Source organism: Xenopus laevis, chromosome 8L (assembly GCF_017654675.1).
Source record: "Xenopus laevis strain J_2021 chromosome 8L, Xenopus_laevis_v10.1, whole genome shotgun sequence".
Lineage (NCBI taxonomy): Eukaryota > Metazoa > Chordata > Amphibia > Anura > Pipidae > Xenopus > Xenopus laevis.
In genome coordinates this window covers 22,164,570-22,187,871 of record NC_054385.1, presented here as the reverse complement: position 1 = coordinate 22,187,871, position 23,302 = coordinate 22,164,570, and the positions used below count along the sequence as shown (strand labels likewise).

At 40.3% G+C, this 23,302-nt stretch overlaps 1 long non-coding RNA gene across 1 annotated transcript in view; it reads left to right on the top strand.

Annotated features, from left to right (window-relative positions):
- Positions 1-21,732, top strand: part of LOC108698306 — a 46,612-nt gene extending 24,880 nt beyond the window's left edge. The window contains exons 2-3 of the long non-coding RNA XR_005963255.1: positions 11,975-12,056; positions 20,062-21,732. This is a non-coding gene — a long non-coding RNA (uncharacterized LOC108698306). The remainder of the gene's footprint in view (positions 1-11,974; positions 12,057-20,061) is intronic.
- The last annotated feature ends 1,570 nt before the right edge of the window (positions 21,733-23,302 follow it).

Genomic DNA, 23,302 nt, shown 5'->3' with positions numbered 1-23,302 from the left:
CCTCAAACATTCTAGAGTTAAGAGCCATAAGAAAATCTTTTTTTCTTTTTCTCACCTGTTGAAGAACAAACAAGTGAAGATTGTGACAGACAACACAACGGCAGTGGCATATATAGTGAAACAAGGGGGTACCAGAAGCCTGTCGTTGATGGAAGAAGTACAACCACTTTTTCAGTGGGCAGAAAGTTGGCTGGAAGGGTTGACAGCAAGAAAAGTTTTATTCCTCCTTGGGATCTTCCCTTTGTTTTGAAAATCCTGATGGGAGCACCATTTGAGCCATTGGAAGACTCCTCCTTATGGAACATGACGCTGAAAGTAGTTCTGCTGGTAGCAGTGACTTCAGCCTGCAGAGTGGGAGAAATATCAGCCTTTGCAGCCTCAGAGCCGCATACGGTGATATTTGAAGACAAGGTGATATTAAGACCTGCATTTGGTTTTTTACCCAAAGTCGTCTCAAAATTCCATTTAGATTTGGAAATAATCCTTCCCTCCTTTTGTCCAGATCCTAAATCATCAAGGGAAGAATTATGGCATACTCTGGATCTAGTGAGAGCCATAAAGATTTATCTGGAAAGAACAAAGGCGTGGAGAAAATCAGAAAGATTGTTCATAATCCCAAATGGTTCAAGGAAAGGTCAAGCTCCAGCTAAAAGAACAATTAGTTCTTGGATTGGACCTACAATATTGCAGGCAGGAAGGTTCCCAGAGGGTTGAAGGCACACTCTACCAGGGCATTAGCAAGTTCCTGGGCGACAGAGGCCGGGGTGTCGCCGGAGAGCATCTGCAGATCAGCAAGGTGGTCTTCAATCAATACGTTTGTAAAACATTATAAGTTGGATGTTTTGTCCTCCCAAGAAGCTATGTTTGGGAGAAGAATATTGCAGTCTGTATTTCATTCTGTTGATTAAAAATTTTCTGTTATGCAAATTGTTCCCTCCCTCATTTTTAGCTTGGGGAATTCCCATTCGGTGAATGCTGGCCATGGGTGACTATGGGAAAACAGGAAATTGTTTATACATACCGTAATTTCTGTTTCCTGGTCACTCTCCATGGTAGTTTCCCACCCCGATTTGGGGGACCGCTTTATACCTAGACTAATGGATTATGGGAGGTGCAGCCTTTTATTATTGAGGGAGGTCCTGTCCGCTGGCCCACGGGGATGTTAACCCATTCGGTGAATGCCATGGAGAGTGACCAGGAAACAGAAATTACGGTATGTATAAACAATTTCCTGTTTTTTAGTTTACAAATATCCAATCTATTTTGGGTTTGAGTAGATTAAAATGTACGTTTGGAGATTTCCAGGACTGAGCTAAGACCTGTCTAGCTGCCAAGAAAATACGGTTAATTCGTTTTCTCTGTGCCCTTGTTACATTTTCTGGAGGAGCCCCCATTAATGCTTCGTATGGGTCTTTCTGTAAGTTGACATTCAAGACTCCAAAAATCAAGTTATACACCCTGATCCAATATCTTGATGCACATGGGCATAGCCACCATATGTGTGCCATGTCCCCTGGAGTATCATTACCTCTAAAACAGCTGTTTTCGTGGTTTGGGTACATAAGAGCTAACCTGTTGGGAGTGAGATACCAACGGAAGAGGACCAGATTCCAGATTCGAGTAATATCGTGTTGTTGGAGCTTCTTCTTAAATTGTCCCAGAGCATACACCGCTCCTTTTCTGTCAGGGACTTCCCCAGCTCCTTTTCCCATGACTGGATATAACGCTCACCTACTAATTAGGTTGGAGAATTAATATGTCTATATATAAGGGTGATTAATATATATGTCTATATATAAGGGCGAAGTTTTTTTTAAATAATCTATTGTAGCTGGGCCTCTGACTGTAAGCAGATCTTTCACCCTGTAGAGTTTGGTCACTCCAACAACTAAAGGCGCGGCTCTGAACCCAGGGTTATATTGAGGGTTATTGAAAAATGGCTTTGCCGGGGTATGGGCAGTATATAGTGAGTAGAGGCTGGCATTATTGTCCCAGATTTTAATGGTGCGTCTCAGAGTGCGGCTAGTTATCATTGGCCTGTCCTTTGGTTGTGACCAGAGTAAAGAGTCTGCCGCATAGGGGGTCGTGAACCAGTTCTCAAGAGACATAGAGGGGGATTTCTGTGTGCATGCATGGCAGGTATATGGGTCAACTGCGCTGCTATATAATATTTCCAGAGATTCGGTAGCCCTAAACCTTCTTCTGATCTGGATCGTTACAGTACCTGGAGACGAACTCGAGGGACTTTCTTGTTCCAGACAAATTTAGATATATTGGATACTAATTTCTGTAGGTCTTTTTTAATGATAGGGATAGGCAATACCCTAAACAGGTATAAGATTTTAGGCAGAAGAACCATTTTCACTGCTGACTCTCTCCCTAACCATGAAATGTGGTATTTTCCCCAGTCCTCCAGAAGTTTACTCATTGTTCGATATACAGTAGGGTAATGGACTGTGTATAGCTGATCGAATGAGTTTATTTGGTTCCCCAACACGGTTATGTACTTAGCATTCCACTGAAATTCAAAGTTAAGGGATAATAGCTTGGTCAGATCCTTTGGCATGTTTATGTTTAGTGCCTCTGTTTTTGCGTGATTAATTGTAAGACCTGAGATTTACTAAATTTACCTAGGACATTATATAAATTGGGAAGTGACAACATTGGAGGGGATGGGAATAACGTCACATCATCTGCAAACATGCTAAATTTGAGGTGATGGGTGTTATCCTTAAAGCCTAAAATATCAGGATTATTTCTAATAGCAGCTGCAAGGGCCAGGTCAAAAAGCAAAGGGGAGAGGGGACACCCCTGGTGTGTCCCTCGTCTAATCTGGAGTGGGGAAGAAGCACATGGTCCAATATGTACCTTAGCTGTCAGGGCATCATAAAGTGCTTGGATCCATTTTAAAAAGTTCTTGCCGATCCCCCCCATTTCTGTAAGGTGTAATAAAGATAGGGCCAAGCCAGGGAGTCGAAAGCCTTTTTGATATCAAGCTTGAGAAGCATGGAGGGGGTGGATGTTTTTTGAGCTCCTTCTATCAATAAGATTAGCTTCTTTATAGCGTGTGAATACTGTCTCGCTCTGACAAAGCTAACTTGATCCTTATGTATCAGGTGTGGTAAAATTATACTAAGCCGGGTATCAAGAGTTTTAGCCATAATTTTAATATCCAAATTTAAGATAGAGATGGGGCGATAATTTAGGGGATGGGGATGATTGTGGCCATTAAGGTTTGGGCTGGGAATTTATCTTCCTTTAGTAGTTTGTTAAACATTATAGTTAATTGGGGGGTACTTGGTTTATTTGTATGATAGTACAGTCTCTGCTTGGTCCATTTCCATGCTTTTTCTGTCTTATGGGCCAGATCTTACTTTGTACAGGCATGGTTGATCTGAATTCTCAGGTCTACTTTAGGGTTTTCCCCTTGTTGTAACAATGAGTTATTTTATTGTGTGGTCAAATTGGTGATTTCCGTGTTTTGGGCTTTTTTCCGTTGTGAACCCCATTGGATTAACATACCTTGTATTACTGCTTTGTGGGCTTCCCAAACTATAGCAGAGGAGGAAACTGTGGAGCTGTTCTCCTGAAAATTTGCTTTAAGGGCAGTTTCCAGTGGCTTATGAATGTCAGGGACTTTTAGAAGGGATTCATTCATTCGCATTTTGCTGAACTCTTGGGGAGATGGAGAAGGGTCAGTTTATAAAGTATTGGGGCATGATCTGACCAAGATATGTTTAAAATTCTGGAGGACTGGGGCATTGTCATTAGGCCTTGAGAAACCATTAATCAGGGCTGTCCAACTGACCCCCCTTTATGAGGCCCTCCACATCAAAGTCTGCCTGCTGTGTCTCCTTACCATTTGTAAAATTTAAAAGGTATCACTACAGAGATTACCGTATATACTCGAGTATAAGCCGACCCGAGTATAAGCCGAGGTACCTAATTTTACCTACGAAAACTGGGAAAACGTATTGACTCTAGTATAAGCCTAGACAAAACTACAACCCTGTCTCCCAGCAGCGCACATTCCGCCAAAACGACCCCCCCAGCGATCAACCGGACTTCTTTGCAAAGTTGATGGTGACAGAGAATTGCCAAACGGATTACTGTGTGCATTGTCCCACTGTCCCACTACCATGTGCAGAGGGTGCTGTTTGATATTGCCATCACTGTTAATCTTTCGTATAACCAACAGAGGGCGCTGTGTGATATTGCAGTCACTGTTATTCTTTCATATAACCAACAGAGGGTGCACTGTTATTCTTTCATATAACCAACAGAGGGTGCTGTGTGATATTGCAGTCACTGTTATTCTTTAATATAACCAACAGGGGGCGCACTGTTATTCTTTCATACAACCAACAGATGGCGCTGTGTGATATTGCAGTCACTGTTATTCTTTCATATAACCAACAGATGGCGCTGTGTGATATTGCAGTCACTGTTATTCTTTCATATAACCAACAGAGGGCGCACTGTTATTCTTTCATATAACCAACAGAGGGCATTGTGGGATATTGCAGTCTCTCCCCAAGTGTACTGTTGGTATAGGAATGATTAAAAGTGACTGCAATCTCTGCAACGCAGGTCGGGTACCGCTGACCCGAGTATAAACCGAGGTAGACTTTTTCAGCACATTTTGGATGCTGAAAAACTCGGTTTATACTCCGTCTTATATATACGGTAACTGGCCCCTGCATTGTTTATAGATCCAATTCAGACGATAATCCCCTGTATTGTTTACACCTGTGATCCTCCGGCATTGTTCACACTTGTGACACCTCTATTGTTTATATCCTAAAGACCTGTACTGTTCACACCTCAGACCCAGACTGAAACTGTCCACATTGTTCACCTGTTCACACTTTATACAAAATGCTAATGGGGTACTGTATTATACACAGGGAAGGGGGAGACATATGGATTTAAGGGTAAGTCTTAATATGACAACTTTTTTCACATATGAGTGGCATCCCTGCCAGTGCCGGGCCAAGGTAGTTTAGCACCCTGGGCAAGAGCTTCAATCAGCGCCCTCCTGTCCTGCATTAACATTTACCTCCTTACCATGATGGTTTTTAAATAAAGAAAGCAAGAAAATGTACAACACTTTCTCATTTATATTACTGCCCCCTGTACCAGCAAGCCTAGCAGCCATCCATAATACAGCCCCTTTTGTACCTGTGCCAGCAGCCATCCATCATACTGCCCCTCCATACCTGTACAGGCAAGCACAGCAGCCATCCATCATACTGCCCCCCATACCTGTGCCAGTAGCCATCCATTATACTGCCCCCCATACCTGTACCAGCAAGCTCAGCAGCCATCCATCATACAGCCCTTCAGCAGCCATCATATTGCCCCCAATCTTTACCTGTGCCAGCAGCAGCCAAAAATAAATCTGATCACATCATATAGCCCCAAGTATTTATGTACCTGTGCCAGTGCCCAGCAGCAACAGCAAACATATGGCCCGGCCCAAATCTGTACCTGGCTATATCAGCAGGAAGCTTCACACTTTCAAAGTAAAAGAAAGAATGTCTTTTCTTTCAGCTAAAAACAGAGAACAGAAATGGTTGTCCTTTAAAATGATATTAAATCATTACTGTTCTCAATTTATTCCCTTAAGGATTAAACATAGAAGCTCTAAGAATCATCCTGTGTGGCTTAATACAGAAGTAAAGAAGTTAATGGGAAAGAAGAGAAAGGCATTTAAAAACTACAAATCTGTAGGGACAGAAGCTGCATTAAATGAATATAAACACTTCAATAAATGTTGTAAATCAGCAATCCGGAAGGCTAAGAAAAGAAACGAAGAGTTAATTGCGGTGGAGGTGAAAACGAACCCTAAAAAGTTTTTTAAATATATTAATAGTAAAAAAGATGCAGGTTGAGAGTGTTACTCCATTAAATAATGGTACCAGTATGGTTGTAACAGATACAGAAAAGGCAAATGTGTTAAATCGGTTCTTTTCTTCGGTGTATACTATAGAGGAGTCTGGGTTCATAGGCTCACTTTATAACTGCACGAATGGTTCAGCTCAATCTAGTCAGTGGCTGACTCAGGATATGATTCAAAAAGCTTTAATACAAATGAATGTAAACAAGGCTCCAGGGCCTGATGGCATACACCCCGGGTTCTAAGAGCGCTTAGTTCAGTTTTAGACCAGCGCTTATTTCTGATTTTATCAGATTCACGGTCATCTGGTATGGTGCCTATGGATTGGAAAAAAGCTGATGTTATTCCAATATTTAAAAAGGGATTACGATCTCAGCCTGGCAATTATAGGCCAGTAAGCTTGACATCTGTGGTGGGCAAATTATTTGAAGGCTTAAGGGATCAGATTCAAAATGTTGTCCTAATGAATGGCATTATGAGAAAAATCAGCATGGCTTTATGAAGTATAGCTCATGTCAGATGAATTTGATTGCATTTTATGATGTGGTAAGTAAGATTCTGGACAGTGGGGGGCAGTAGATGTGATATATTTGGATTTTGCCAAAGCGTTTGATACTGTGCCCCACAAACGACTGCTTTCTATACTAAGGTCTGTTGAGCTTAATGAAGTCGTTTGCACGTGGATAGGAAACTGGCTACAGGATCGAATATAGAGGGGGGTTGTTAATGGGACATTCTCTACTTGGAGTAAGGTTCTTAGTGGGGTCCCCCAGGGCTCGGTATTGGGTCCAATTTTATTTAACTTGTTCATTAATGACTTAGGGGAGGGTGTTGTAAGTAATGTATCAAGTGTTAGCAGATGACACAAAATTATCCAGCCCAATTAATTCCATCCAGGATGTGGCATCCTTGCAACATGATCTTGACAAACTGGCAATCTGGGCAGCTAAGTGGCAAATGAGATTCAATGTTGATAAATGTAAGGTCATGCACCTGGGATGTAAAAATATCCAAGCCACTTATACCCTAAATGGGACTGCACTAGGCAAATCCATTATGGAAAAGGACCTTGGAGTCCTTGTAGATGATAAACTTGGCTGTAGCAAGCAATGCCAGTCGGCAGCATCAAGGGCAAATAAGGTATTGAGCTGTATTAAAAGGGGCATAGAGTCAAGGGAGGAGGGGATCATTCTTCCACTGTATAGAGCACTTGTAAGGCCCCATCTAGAATATGCCGCACAGTTTTGGTTTCCATCACTCAAACAGGACATTATTGTATTAGAGAGGGTACAGAGAAGGGCAACTAAGCTGGTAAAAGGTATTGAAAATCTTAGCTATGAGGAAAGACTGGCCAAATTGGGGATGTTCACGCTGGAGAAGAGGCGCTTAAGGGGTGATATGATAGCTATGTATAAATATATAAGGAGATCATATAATAATCTCTCTAATGCTTTATTTACCAGTAGGTCTTTCCAGCTGACACAAGGTCACCCATTCCGATTAGAAGAAAAGAGGTTCCGCCTAAATATTCGGAAGGGGTTTTTTACAGTGAGAGCCTTGAAGATGTGGAATTCTCTCCCTGAACCAGTTGTACAGGCTGATACATTAGATAGCTTTAAGAAGGGGTTGGATAGCTTTTTAGCAAGTGAGGGAATACAGGGTTATGGGAAATAGCTCATAGTACAAGTTGACCCAGGGATTAGTCCGATTGCCATTTTGGAGTCAGGAAGGAATTTTTCCCCCTCTGAGGCAAATTGGAGAGGCTTCAGATGGGGTTTTTTTGCCTTCCTCTGGATCAACTGGCAGAAAGGTAGTTAATAAAAAGAAAAAAAAGGAACTCGATGGACATGAGTCTTTTTTTCAACCTTACTTACTATGTTACTATGTATGTCTTCAGTTCTTGTAATTGACCCTGGGTGTGGTCTAAAAAGGGAGTTGCTAACACTGGCTTCCATTATCGTCCCTCCCCCATGTAGATTAGAAAAATTCCGTCCCTCTGTACCATATAAATTGGGCAACACTGCCATACATGATCAATCCTGGTATACAGTTTATGTGGAGGAGAGAAATTAGTAAATTGCCTAGTTCCTGGGTGATGGTCCCTCCAAATATCTACCCATCCTTCCGAGCTGCATAATTTTAATATTTTCTTTCCCTCTACTGAGATATGAGGGAGTTGAGCAGCTGAAGATGGTAAGTAAGATCGTTTGTCTATCCCAGTATTTGACTAAAACACCGTTGGTATCTCCCCCAATAATGAGATGTCCCTCCCCTCAGTGTGAGAGGAATCCCACCAAGGATTCAAAAAATTGTAGTTGACCAGAGTTTGGGGCATAGTAAGAAACCAGTGTTATCTTCATCTCAGCCAGTAGCATTTTCAATGCTATAAATCTTCCCTCCGGGTCTTCTACAGTCTCTGGTACCTGTGCTTGTAATCCCTTCCTCATATAGATCGCAACCCCTTTGGTTTTCGTTGTGCTATTAGCCATGTACATCATCGGGTAATTTTTATGTACATATCTTGGGTAAGAGGTTGCTGAGAAATGAGTTTCTTGTAGGAATAGTATCTCTATATGTAGGGAATTATAATAGTGAAAAGCTTTCCTTATTTTTCCCAGGGAATTAAAGCCTTGAACATTATGGGATAAGATTTTCAGCTCCATTGGGATTGCAAAAAGGGTGACAGCATACACATGTTTGTAGGGGTGACTAGCCTGGGGAGGCAACCAAACTCAAAGAACATCTTGTCAGTTGTAGAAACCACTTTCACAGACAGATAACAAATTTTAAAAAATAAGAAAAGCTTACCTTGTAATAAAAGCATATAGAAACTTATAACTTGTGTGATATAGTCAGCGGAACCGCCCATTGTTTGGTAAGTTTTACCTCTCAGACCCAGAAGCCAGCTAGGGAAAGGAGGGAAAAACTGGGGGGAAGCCAGATAAACCCGTGGGGCTAACCTTGAGGTAGATACAATACATTGGGCAAATATGGGTGAGTTTATTGGGGGTTGGTGTCTCATCCTACTTAGTCCTTGGTGCAGACAGTCTCACTGAGACACATTCAGTTACATTGAAAAGGAAAAACAGCAGCCTGCCAGAAAGCATTTCTCTCCTAAAGTGCAAGCACAAGTCACATGACCAGGGGCAGCTGGGAAATTGCCAAAATGTCTAGCCCCATGTCAGATTTCAAAATTGAATATAAAAAAATCAGTTTGCTCTTTTGAGAAATGGATTTCAGTGCAGAATTCTGCTGGAGTAGCTCTATTAACTGATGCGTTTTGAAAAAAAACATGTTTTCCCCATGACAGTATCCCTTTAATGATTGTGAGTCCTCAGGTGACTGCTGTTCTCCGTCTCTGTGATCCCGTTGCTTGCTCCCAGATGGGGCTGACCCGTCGGGGTTGGGATTGTGAGGGTCGAGGTGTTTTCGTAGGGCTTTCGGTGTGCTTTGGGAGATAATGTCTCTTGGAGGGTCACCATCCAGCAGTGGTCGCAGGGCCCAGTGCACGCGATCACATTCCAAGCTTTCTTGTGGCAGGTTAGGAATCCATGAGGTGAATATATTGTCCATGGTGGCTGAGAGGTCCGTTACAGATTCTGGGATACCTCTTATGCGAAGATTGTTGCGCCTGGACCTATTATCTGCGTCCTCAAATTTGTCCCAGACTTCTTGTAATTGACGCTGGATCCGTCTTGTGGGCGTCCAGAACTGTGGTAATGTCATCCACCTTGTGTTCTATGACGTCCGTTCTGTGACCCAATTCTTGCAGCTGTTTGTGCGATGTCTGTTGTAATCGTTGCTGCCAAATTTGCTAAAAATTTAATTTAATGCTAAAATTTAAATCTTTCCAGTAATGCAGTCATCCGGCTGGCCCTGTGGAGATGCTGAGAGCGCTGGTGGTTGAGAGTCGCTCTCTAGCCAGGAGTCCGCCTGCGAGGCCATTAAAACAGAGGTTGGGCATTGAGGCCTAGTTAAGAATGACGCAACACTCTGCGTGTCGTGAATAGGCAAAGTACGTAGGCTCTGTTCTACTCCCCGTTTGCGTCTTTTTTTTTTTTTTTTAAAACTTGTTTTTATTAAATATGATAAAATATGGTATAATTGTAAATTTTTTCAGAAATTGAGAATTGTTGTGATTATGACATCAAACATAGAACATTTTAATAACTTTTAGAACTTTTGTCTTAATTATGATTTAAGGCGTAGGGGTGTAGATCCTATGAGGATTAATTTAGATGGTAGGTTAGTAATCTGTTCATCTGGTGACTCCTGGGAGGCGCATGATCAGGTTGTAGTTGTTCCATTTGTAGAGTTTCTAAATATTGGGATGATTCCATGATCAAAGGGTTGTCTTTCAAACTTTCCATGTCGTACCATGATGTATGTCTAAAGGTGTAAATCGTAAGGTCTGATCTGTTGTGGAAGGTGTGTTATATAGGTTGTCCATGTATTGAAGAATTTCGATGTATTATGTTCTTTTCTGGTTAATGTTTCTAGCCAGTCCATATGAAAAATATGGTGTAGTTTTTGTTTACTAGTGTTAATGGTGGGGGGTCTGTATGTAGCCATTGTTGCAGTATTGTTTTCCTAGTTGCTGCAGCTAGTCTTCCAGTTTTTCAGTTTTTTGTAATTTGTGTAAAGGAGGTTGTATTACTGAATAATATCCATTCTATGTGTGTTTGGAGAGGTTTTCCAGCCATCTGTGCACTGTAGTAAATAACTTCTTTCCAAAATGTTTGTATTAAGGGACATGACCATAAGGTGTGTATTAGATCTGCTTTGGGAGTACGGCATTTTAAGCATTCATCTGAGGACAAGTTACCCATCTTAAATCTTATAATTAGGGTTAGATATGAGTTATGGAGAATCTGTAGTGACATTTCCTGATATTTCCTGATTGTTTTTTAGAGAAAACTGAGTATTTATCATCCAGTATATTATGTATGTTATGTAGACCATTTTCACCATCTATCCATGATAAATACGGGGAAGCGTGTTGTGAAATATTTTGCTGTTTCCTAACTGAGTGCCATGCTTTGTATGTATCTAAGAATATCAGATTGTTTCTTACGTGTGTTGGAATGTTTTGTATAGTTGTATGTAGTAGATAATTTAGAGAATGGTTATCAGTTTGATATTGATCTAAAGATAGTGTTGTGTATAAATCTCTATTAAGAATCCAGTCTCCCACATACCTAAGAAGCGCTGCTTTGTTGTATGCCTTAATATTGGGGAAATTGAGTCCACCTAGATTTTTGGGTTGTTGTAATTTGAAGAGATTAATTTGTGGGCATTTTTTATTCCATATAAAGGTTCTGAATATTTGATTTAATCTTTTCTGATCAGTTGGTTTAATATATTATGGTAGCCTCTGTATCGGATACAAGAGTTTGGGGAAGAGAATCATTTTAATGAAGTGAATTCTACCTAAGAATGATAGGTTGATATGTTTCCATTCCTGTGTTTCTTGTTGTATAACATCTATTATTCTTCTTATGTTTAGTGAGTTGTGATGTGAAGGTATTTTGATTCCTAAGTATTTAATGTTTTGTTTCGTTTTTTTGAAGGGGAAGTGTGGTAGCCAGTCTGTATTTTCTGTGTGATGTAGTTGGAGTGCTTCCGATTTGTCTAAATTAATTTGAAATCCTGCTATTTTGCCAAATCTTTGTATGATCTGTAAAAGAGCGGGTATTTCCGTTTTTGGTTGGTTGAGAAAAAGCAGGATATCATCAGCAAAGGCTGTCACTTTAAGGTTTGCTTGGCCTATTTGTATCACTTGTAGTTGTTGTTTTTTTAATATGTGTCTTAATAATGGATCAATTGCTACGTTGAAAAAAGAGGCGATATCGGGCAACCTTGACGTGTGCCTCTGCTGATGGGGAATCTGTCAGAATTGGCATTATTAACCGTTAGGAATGTAGTGGGTGATGAGAATAATGTTTTATATAGATTAAAGGTTTGAATACCAAAATGCTGAAATTTAAGCAGGCGACGTAGGTGTGCATGTGATATTCTATCAAACCCTTTGTCTGCATCTAAATTTATTAACATTCAGTGTTTTCTTTTTTCTAGGTTGCTGTGATAGATTGCCGTTATTATTTTCCTAAGTGCCTGGACTGGGTGACGATGTTTGATGAACCTTACTTGATGTTCGGTAAGTATAGTGGGTAGTACTTGTTGTAATCTTTCTGCTATTATTTTAGTCATTATTTTAAGGTCCTGATTTAATAATGATATTGGTCTATATGAAGCTGGGTCCGTCAAATCTCTGCATTCTTTGGGGATCAATATTATCCTAGCAACATTGGCTTCGTGCCATAGGGGTATAACTTGTCCTCTCAATAATGATTTAGCCGCTGCCCATAATAGTTGTGGGTTGTCCCAATGGTCAATGTTATAGTCTACATAGTTTGCCCAGCTCGTTTTTAGGAAAGTTTGAAAATCTTCACTAGTGCACAGATATGCCAGAAATCTCCAGTTATAGGAATTAGGTTGAGATGTTGTTAGTTTTAAAATGGTTGAAATCAGTGTGATAGGAAATGTCTATTACCAATGTTGGCTGACTTCATCATTGGTAGTAGTGTCTGTGAAAGGAATATATAATCTATTCTGGAATGTGTATTATGAACTCCCGAATAGAATCTGTAATCTTTAGCTGTAGGATGTATATGTCTATAGGTATCACATAGTTGTAGATTTTCACATATCATGTGTAGGGGTTTTGCTCTGTTTAGTGAGTGTGCAGTAGACTTGCCTAACTGCATTGAAATCTCCTCCTAGTAGTGTACATGTTTTAACCTATTCCCATTCTTAAATGCTCAATGTGTGGGGTGTGAGTGTGTTGTAGGGTTGGTCTGTCCCATCGAGCAGACCAAATCCCTTGATTGTGATCCACATAGGATTTGGGGTTAAACCAAATAGCATAAATTAGTTTTTTTATCTGAAGTCACATTGAGCTGACATAAACGGTAACTACTGAACCTGAAGTATAACATGGTAAGTAAAAGAGATTAAGAGAAATTAGAAATACTAAACATTTCACAACCTCCACTTTGTAAAACTTTTTAACCTTAATATTCCACTCATATTGAGGAGATTAGTTTCAAAGGTGGAAAAAAAAGAAAACAAAAAAACAAAATATATATATATATATATATATATATATATATATATATATATATATATATATATATATATATATATATATATATATATATATATATGGTCCCTTTAAATGTTTTCTTTTAAATCACACGTCTCAATTAGGAACATGGGTATTTCTTCACTGCAATTCACAAAATTGTATTTTTCCAGCTGTTGAATTAGGTTTGATCTCTGTCCTTAGTTTTCTCGTCATAGTATTCTTTGGTTTGTTTTGGGTTTTCAAAAAACAGAATTTTCCCATTGTCTTTGTCTATGATTTTTAGCTTTGCTGGGAATTACAAGGAAAATCGATATCCCGAGTTGAAGAGAGTTGTGCAGATCGATGAGAATTCCTTCCTTTTCGTGGTGACAGAGGCTGAAAAGTCCTGGAATATCAATATTCGATTGTTTTCATATAGTGGATTCCTTGTTTTCCTGTAAGCTGAAAGAATGTTCATTTTATCCATATAGTTGAGGAGCTTAAATATAACTTCTGGTTTTTTTACGTCTGTGGTCAGTGGGGGGCCGATTCTATGGAACCTTTCAATCAGGAAGTGAGATTGGTCGTCTTCCATTTTTAGTAGTGATGGTAGAGTAGAGTGTAGTAATATTTCTAGTTATGTTACTTTAATTGATTCTGGGATGCCAATTATGCAGATGTTGTTCCGTCTGCTTCTGTTTTCTAGGTCATCCACTTTGTCGGCTAGAATTGTGATTTCTCTTTGTTGTGTGTCAACCAATTGTTGTGTTTTCTCCAGTTCATCTTCCAAAGTACCTATTCTTTGTTCAGCATCAGTTATTCTTTGAGTTTGGTTAGTTATTTGTTGGAGTACTTCTGTCACTGACTACTTTATAGTGTCCAACCTTTGATCCAGCCATGGGCCTAGTATTTTCATCAGGTCTTCTGCCTGGTTTGGTTCAGTTTCTGAGTCTGTTGGGTCTACTTCATGAGCCGCCTTTTTGGTTCTTGGTTTTGTTTGTTTTTGTGGCTTTGTATTCGAGTGGCCCAGATATTTGTCCATGGTTGGTATTGGGTTGTTGTTAGGTATATGTTTGTGGTTTAAGCTTAGATGGAGCTTTTGAGTGCTGGAATAAAACATCTCTGTTTCGAGATCAGATATGATTGTCTCCTCTTTGTGGGCAAGTTGAAATGTTCAGTCCATTATGATCCCATTACATTTAATGGGTTTAGTTTGTGCAGTCCTTTTTGATTCCTGTTATCCTGGAAATGTATGATACTGCGAGGGAATGTTGTATAGCTATATGTAGCTATATATATTTATCCAATCCTCTTATGATAAAAGGAGTATATATACAGTTCTTGTCTAACAAGCACATACTGTTTATGGTCACATATATGTTTGAATTTTGAGTGCAACGCTTTTCAAGGGTAATACTGCTACTCTCCTCTCCTAAGGTTTTTTACTTTACCTTAAGTGTAAATTTGGAAAATAGCCAACAAAAGTTTTTTCAATACTAAATATATGGCGAACAACCAACCTGCTGAATTTTTAATGCCAAACAAACTGTATGCCCTAGAAAAACTTGAAGATAGGGTGTCACGGTTCAACCAGCTTAAAACGGCTTTTAATAATGATAATTTGGATGAAGGTGATGACGACGTTATTCCGGAAATATTTAAAAACTTAGAAAAATATATGTCACAAGAATTGTTACTCTGTTGGGACATCGTGACTCTGGAGAAATATGTCGCCTTGAATAGAATCCCAAGAGGTTTAAGGATTAAAAAGTTCCCCACATTTGCCAGAGACGATGAGATGTTTGTAAACAAATGGAATGATACCTTGTCGAGATGCTCCTTTGAATTGATAGCACTGATTATCAATCACAAGAAAAAAGATTTAATTGACACTAGGGAAAGTATTAACGAATCTCAACTCCTTTTGTCAAGTTTTGAAAAATTGCCTGATCTGGGGGAGCTGGACAAGAATTTAAAGGAACATCTCTCGAACCTGGAACAAACAGTCAGTACACGCAAGAAGCGGAAACTGAATAGAGACCGAATTGACTATGAGAACAATATGGTGTATGTATGGAAGAGACCAAAATCTATTCTAAGATCCAAAAGCTATCAACGTGACCGCACTAAATCAGTCTCTTTCTCCAGTGACTCGGGGGAGGAGACCTCTTTTTGTACTGACGATCTAACGTCTCTACGTCAAAATAGACATGCACCCACTGCGGCAGATCTAGAGGATGGAGAACCGAAAGAGGACAACAGGAAATCAAAAAACTATCATGGCCAGGACCAATACACCAATCGGAAAAAACAGGAGAGAACAGACTGGAACAGAAAGAACGACAAGTCAGGAAGAAGACAAGGAGAGGGGGGAAACGGTTCAAAAGAAAAACCTTACAAATTAAGAACCAATCCCAAGAAGAAGGACAGAACCTCCTAAATGTTGTTAATCTATCCTCCACCACCTTGTCCGCGGCACAGACCTCAGTACTCAGTAAAGGACTGTCCTTTGCCCCGACATACCACTTTAGCTTGTTTAACACATTACTAGACGTGAACAAGTTTGTTCGCAAGCTAACCCTTAGAAGGCACTTTGGACCAGGGGGTGGGGGAGTTGACCCAGTCCCTCCTCATAGAAACTACAGCACTGGCCTGAGGGACAAAGGGACATCCGAACAGGGTACACTCTTTGAGACATTTAAAGAACTTTGTTGTCTTTCTGATTTAAGTACGCTAGAAAATGAGAGCACTAGGGAAAGTCCCCCAGATGAACTCCTTATTGGAAAATCGTCCTTTAATAATAAAAAATGTAACTCTGATTTTTACCCCCTACAGTCCAGATGCTCCTCAATGGATATGTTCCAAGATCTGGTGGAACAGGATCTTAAGAAACTGAACACTAGTGTTTCACAAGGAAGCAAATGGAACATCTCCCTTGAGGAACGGAAAGCCCTCACGTCCCTTAAGGCAGCCACTAATATCACTATACGGCAGGCAGACAAGGGAGGGAGTGTGGTCGTCATGAATACTGTCGATTATGTAGCAGAGGCCAAGCGGCAGTTGAATGATCCTGAAACCTATTCTGTCCTTTCCTTTAATCCACAGGAGAAATTCATGAAGGCTATAGAGGAACTGGTATCTTATGGTTTATCTTTGGGAGTGGTGGACACACGCGACAGGGATTATTTGGTTAGGCGAACGCCAACCATCCCCATCTTCCACCATCTCCCAAAGATACACAAATCTATCCATACACCTGAGGGCAGACCCATAGTGGCCAGCATTGGATCGGTTAATGAGGGGCTTTCAGATTGGCTTGATTTGAATTTAAAACCTCTAGTCCCACTTTTGGGCTCATACATAAGGGACACGGGACACCTCATTGAAAAACTATCCACCCTCACTTGGTCGGATACATATCACTGGATTTCCATGGACGTTAAATCCCTATACTCCATGATCCCACACAATTTGGGTATACAAGCCATTTCGGACACTTTGATGGAATCACACACCTATACACCAGATTTTATTCACTTTAATTTACTGGTTCTTGAATTTTTGTTAACACACAATTTTTTTCACTTCGATGGGGGTTGCTACCTCCAGAGACGTGGCACTGCCATGGGGGCATCCTTTGCCCCCTCATATGCGAACCTCTATATGGGTCGCTGGGAGCAGAGCCATGTCTATGGATGTGCTAACCCCTTTCGTGATCACATAATTTGGTACGGCAGGTATATCGATGACCTGCTGTTCATATGGAATGGTCCTTTGAGTTCAATTGATAAGTTTCATCAATATCTCAATACAAACCAACACAATCTTCAATTATCACTTGAACACCATAAGGAGACAATCACTTTTTTAGATTTAACTTTAATAGGGAACACAAGTACTAAATCAATAGAAACTGAAGTTTTTAGGAAACCTACAGCAGGTAATACAATTTTAAAATATAATAGTTGTCATCCTAAACACACTTTGAACAGTATCCCTTATAGCCAGTTTGTGAGATTCCGTAGAAACTGCAGTCAGGATGCCACTTTTGATCTTCAATCACAACAATTAGGGCACAGACTGCAAGACAGAGGATACCCCAAACACCTCATAAGAAGTGCTCATGAGAAAGCTAAAACAGCACCTGTATTGGGGAAGGAGAAAAGAGAAATAAGAAGTTTGACCCAGGACCGTGTAGTCCACATTAAGCCTGACATACAAAAAGTGTTCTTTGTCACCGAATACAGTGAGGAGTATGGCCAAATTTGTAAGATCATTAAAAAATACCTACCTATATTGAATGGTGATATGAAAATGTCGGAAATCCTGGCCCAAACCGAGGTCAAATGCGTCCCCAGAAAAGCTCCCACTCTAGGTAAAATACTGGCACCCAGTTTGGTGTCGTCCGTTTCGCCCAATTCGGCAGATAACTGGTTAAAAACAAAAGGCACATATAAATGCGGGGCGAATACCTGTAAGACATGCCAAGTGATATCTACCGGGCCGGATTTTAAGTCCAATGCAACAGGACGAGTTTTTAAAAATACTGGGTTCCACAATTGCAACACTAAGAACATTGTATACCTACTTGAGTGCTGTCAATGTAACAAGCAGTATGTGGGTCGTACATCCCGCATGCTGAAGGAAATGATAAGGGAACACATCAGAAGTATTACCAATAAAGAGGAAAATACCCCGGTAGGCAGACATTTCAAAACATGCTCACCCAATGGTCTAAAAGACCTAAGGGTGAAGGTTATTGAAAAGGTACGGGTCCCCATCAGAGGTGGTGACATTATCCACAGACTGAACCTCAGAGAGGCTTTTTGGATCCTTAAATTGGATACAAGGATCCCGAATGGTTTAAACCATAGACATGACATTAGCTATTTATATTAAGGAGATAAATTTAGTGATCCCTACCTTACTAAGAAAACCTACCTTAGACCGTTCCCCAGCCCCCACGTTGAATAATGACGTTTACAAGAGGGGGAATGTTTTCTGAATCATCCCCTTCACAATAGCCGTTTGACAGTTTGTTTGGTTTTTAATCAACTTTGTTTCTAAAAATACTTTTTAAACCGTTTCACTGTGTCTCAGCTTTTAATAGATTCAAATAAAGATGTAATTTTATGAAGAGCCCACTAGAGGGCATTATTACCTCGTGTATAAAAAACCCAGCTGTAGCTTGTGAACAGCTAACCTATGACTAAGGGATAACTCCCGAAACGCGTAAGGTTTTTTTCCCAGCAGGAATTCCAATAAACCTTATTTTCAGAAGTGCCGTCTACCTTCGAGTTCTTGTCGTGTTTACAGTGGGGACACTGTTGGACGGAGCACCTGATCGGAGGGGAGAGCGGTGAGCATGTGCGGTCCTTTTTCGCCTTTCTATATATATTTATAAGTGCCTGAAGATAAATGTTGAGTCATAGTCTATTAAGCATTTGAGGTGCCGAATTTTACACGTAGATATAAGGATTAAAAATTCTAATGTAAGCTGCAGTAGTTGTAGAGTAGCTATTATCAGCCTTTACTAAGCTATGTAGCCTTGGATCAGTTTGCAAATTCGTGTATATCAAACTGTTTGTGGTAGTTTGCAGCTTGTGCTCCCGTCTTTTGAGCTCTGCAGTGTCCCTTGTTTGTAGTGTCTGACCACCTTTATTGAGTTGTATAGCATAAAATCAGTTAGCAAGATTGTGCGTATGAAACTGTTTCTGGGAGTTTGCAATCTGTGATCCCGTCTTTAGAGCCTTGTAATGGCTCTCGTTTATTGTGCAGTCCTGTAACTGGAATTGATTCCTGGGGGTTTTGTGGCGTTTCGGTGCACAATTCCGGTAACTTTAAAGAGTACAGGGGCCTGTGGTTTTATGTTCCCCGCCTTCCCGTAACCGGATCTTGCCTATCTTCTATGATCGGGTGAAGTTTCACTTACCGATCAGTGTTTCAATGCAGGCAGGCGTTGGTGGCGATCCGGTTTGGGTCCACGAGGTAAGCACACCAATGTGCGCGTTGACTTCCAGGGTTTGCAGTTGAGGGTGAGCTAAATAGCCGCAGCTATGTTTTCCCCTCCCTATCCTTTCGATGGAGGCCGAGATTATTTTATGAGCCGTGTGTTTGAAGGCTGTGATGGCTTTGGATTTTGGTCTTTGGGCCCACCCCCTGGAAGTCCTGTTTGCATGCATCTTTTAAATGCCATCCGAGTTTCCCGATGTTGTTGTTTGGACACCTTTCCGCTCTTTTGATGCACAATTGTGGTTAAAGACAAAGGTTATCAAGGTTTTTCATAGCCCCATCGGTATGGGTGCGATCAAGATGCGGCCATCTTGGATTGTTGCTCACTAGCGCCCCCCTATTTAGTGTATTTTTAAAATTATTTTTTTTATGCTTCTGACTCTTTCCAGCTTTAAAATGTGGGTCTAGAAAGGCTCTGTAAGACTACACATGTGATGTTATTGTGAGTTTTTATTACTCAAAGTACTAATCAGACCATCCCCTAATTATATTCCCAGAGTTTTTATGGGAACCAGTTATGCTATCTCTTCATTGGTGGTTAGACTGGAGGGTGTGTTTAGTAATCTGAGCTGAGAAGAACTGAGCATGCTCATAAGCCAACAGCCAAAGCAAATTCCTGAGGGAAGGGCAGAGTGGGTTTGAGGATGAGAAGGAATTCTAAGTGATTAAGGGGATACTGCAGCTTTTACTGTTAACATTTTAACAACCAGCGTGGCAGGTATCTAAAGCTTTAAAAGAGGCTGTTCATTGATTAAATTTTAGTGGGGAAGGTAACAGTCGTCTTTTTTTTTTTTTTTGGTTTGTTTTTTGTCTAAAAAAACCCAGATTTTCAAAGCTACAGACTAGTGTGAAATTTCCACTCTAATGTTGTCATGTTTATACCACCCCCCCAAACATAAACACCCACCCCCCAATCTAACATGGAATGTTAGCTTTGCCAACTTCCTTCTCAACCTTTTGTTTGTTATGGGTTATGCACATGTCCAATATATGTATCTATATTTATATTTGATTTTTCTTGTAGGTCGTGCTGCTCCTGGCGCTGCTGCTCCAGCAATTGGGGGGACCACCACAGGATGGCAGCCCCCCCACCCCCTGAAGCTCCTCAACATCGGAGAGAAAGGGGGCATGGAAGGGAGTCCTGTCCAAGGGGACAAACATCCCTAGCTCCAGTCTGTGTCACTTTCCAATCGACACTGGCCTCTTTGCCTATTTTCTCCTGGTAACAAACTTTGCCCTATTGACTCTTCAGTATCACTTTGTCCGTTATCCAGCAATGGGACTGACTCCCAAACAGCACATCCCATTGTTTACATTCTGCTCCATTCTTGTCACTGAGGGTGCCATTTTAAAATCTATTTGCGCCCTTTCCAATAACATCTGGAAAAGTGCATTTGCTCTAACATGTTTCTATGGTGATGCTGCAGTGTTGCCCAACACATTCGCTTGGCCAAAAAATGTTACATGTAAGGGTCAATGAATTCCAATCATTGGAAGCATATGACTACACTTTTTATTGTGTATTTATCACTAGTGCAGTGTTGCTTCAAATGTTACATATGCTAATCAAGCACTGTATGTATGTGTTTTACATGCTATGTGCATTCTTGTAACAATGGCCTATGTTCATGCAACTGTCAACACATTCAAGTGAAAAAAGTGTACTTTGTACTTTGCACTATGAAGTATTGTTGGCCTACATTGGCTACCCAGCACTCATAATATGTGCTAATGCCTACTACTACCTCTTTCTCCTCCTCTAACACCTCCTCCACCTGCGGTACTTAAATAGCAAGTCAGAGGTATCTGGTATGCATTAAAGGCACAAGCATTGGTTCTTACATTGCACTATGAAGTATTGTTGGCTACCTATTGCCTAAATTGGCTACCCAGCACTCATAATATGTGCTAATGCCTACTACTACCTCCTTCTCTTCCTCCACCACCTCCTCCAACTGTGGTACTTAAATAGCAAGTCAGAGGTATCTGATATGCCTTAAAGGAACAACCGTCTGTTCTTACTTTGCATTATGAAGTATTGTTGGCTATCTATGGCCTACATTGGCTACCCAGCACTCATAATATGTGCTAATGCCTACTACTACCTCCTCCACCACCTCCTCCACCTGTGGTACTTACATAGCAAGTCAGAGGTATCTGGTATGCCTTAAAGGCACAAGTGTTGCTTTTTACTTTGCACTTGCAACTATTCCAACACATTACCTGGCCAGCACTAACCTCATATGTGTTACTTTCTGTCATACATTGGCAAGTGTCATTTGTATATCATATTGATTGTTATATTTTTGTTTTGTACACAGGGCTTCTCAATGCCAAACTTTTTTTGTCTCCTTTAATTTATGTTAACTTGAACAGCATGGACACAGGGCATTATGAATCTCATGCAAGAAATGCTTGCCCGTAATCCACTAAACCCTTTGTAAAGCTCTGCCCTTTAGTGCTCAATGGGAGCTGCTATATATATTAAAATTAATGTTGAGACTGCATTCCTCCTGTGTGTTACAGCTAGGGTACATGCTTAATTGGTTGTAAAAATGTTCATGTGGTTCAAGAAAAAACAAAATTTTGTCACAAATCCATATTGTCTTTTTATTCTTATACAAATGTTTGAGATTTATAACAATGTTTTGTCAGTAAACCCACAAAACCAAAAACTGTCCGTTTCTTTTTTAACTTTTGCTAAGGTTGTCTACAAAGCTTCCATGTTTAGCTCAAATTCATACTTTTTTTGTATGACAAAAAGTATGTTTGGCTCACATACTATTCATTGTGTGTGTGCATCAAGTTCAACCCCTCCAAATAAAAACCCAGCATCCATACACACATACCCTCAATAACTTCACATAAATTATATATATCCATATCTATACTAACTATAGAGTTTAGTATCACAATAACCTTTGATATTATGTCTGTCCAAGAAATCATCCAAGCCACTCAAAAGAATTAACCATCACAAAATCAACCGGCAGTATATTCCACAACCTCCCTGTGAAGAATCACCAACGTTGCTTCAAATTAAAGTTATTTTCTTCTATTCTATTCTGGTGCGGTAATCCTCTTTATGGGTAAAAAGGTCCCCTGCTATTTGTCTATAATGTCCTCTAATGTACTTGTAAAGTGTAATCATGTCCCCTCACAAGTGCCTTTTTTCCAGAGAAAACAACCCCAACTTTGACAGTCTACCCTCATAATTTAAGTCTTCCACCCCTCTAACCAGTTTAGTTGCACTTTTCTGCACTCTCTCCAGGGATACTGTCATGGGTAAAAAAAAATTTCACAAAATTAATAAGTTAATAGTGCTGCTCCAGCAGAATTCTGCACTGAAATCCATTTCTCGAAAGAGGAAACAGATTTTTTTTATATTCAATTTTGAAATCTGACATGGGGCTAGACATTTTGTCAATTTCCCAGCTTCCCCTGGTCATGTGACTTGTGCCTGCACTTTAGGAGAGAAATGCTTTCTGGCAGGCTGCTGTTTTTCCTTCTCAATGTAACTGAATGTGTCTCAGTGGGACATGGGTTTTTACTATTGAGTGCTGTTCTTAGATTTACCAGGCAGCTGTTATCTTGTGTCAGGAAACTGTTATCTGGTTACCTTCCCATTGTTCTTTTGTTTGGCTGCTGGGGGGGGTGATATCACTCCAACTTGCAGTACAGCAGTAAAGAGTGATTGAAGTTTATCAGAGCACAAGTCTTGGGGCAGCTGGGAAATTGACAATATGTCTAGCCCCATGTCAGATTTCAAAATTGAATATAAAAAAACTCTGTTTGCTCTTTTGAAAAATGGATTTCAGTACAGAATTCTGCTGGGGTAGCACTATTAACTGATTCATTTTGAATAAAAAAAAATTTTCCCCATGACAGTATCCCTTTAAAGACTGGAGTCCAAAACTGCACTGCATACTCCAGATGAGGCCTTAATGACGCTGCCCAGAATTAGACAACGTGTTATCTACAAAAACCCCTAGATCCTTCTCATTTAAGGAAACTCCCAACACACTGCCATTTAGTGTATAACTTGCATTTATATTATTTTTGCCAAAGTGCATAACCTTGCATTTATTAACATTGAACCTCACTTAAACCCATGATACTGTATTGCAGGGATCCCCAACCTTTAGAACCCGTGAGCAACATTCAGAAGTAAAAGGAGTTGGGGAGCAACACTAGTATGAAAAATGTTCTTGGGGTGCCAAATAAGGGCTGTGATTGGCCATTTAATAGCCCCTATGTGGATTGTC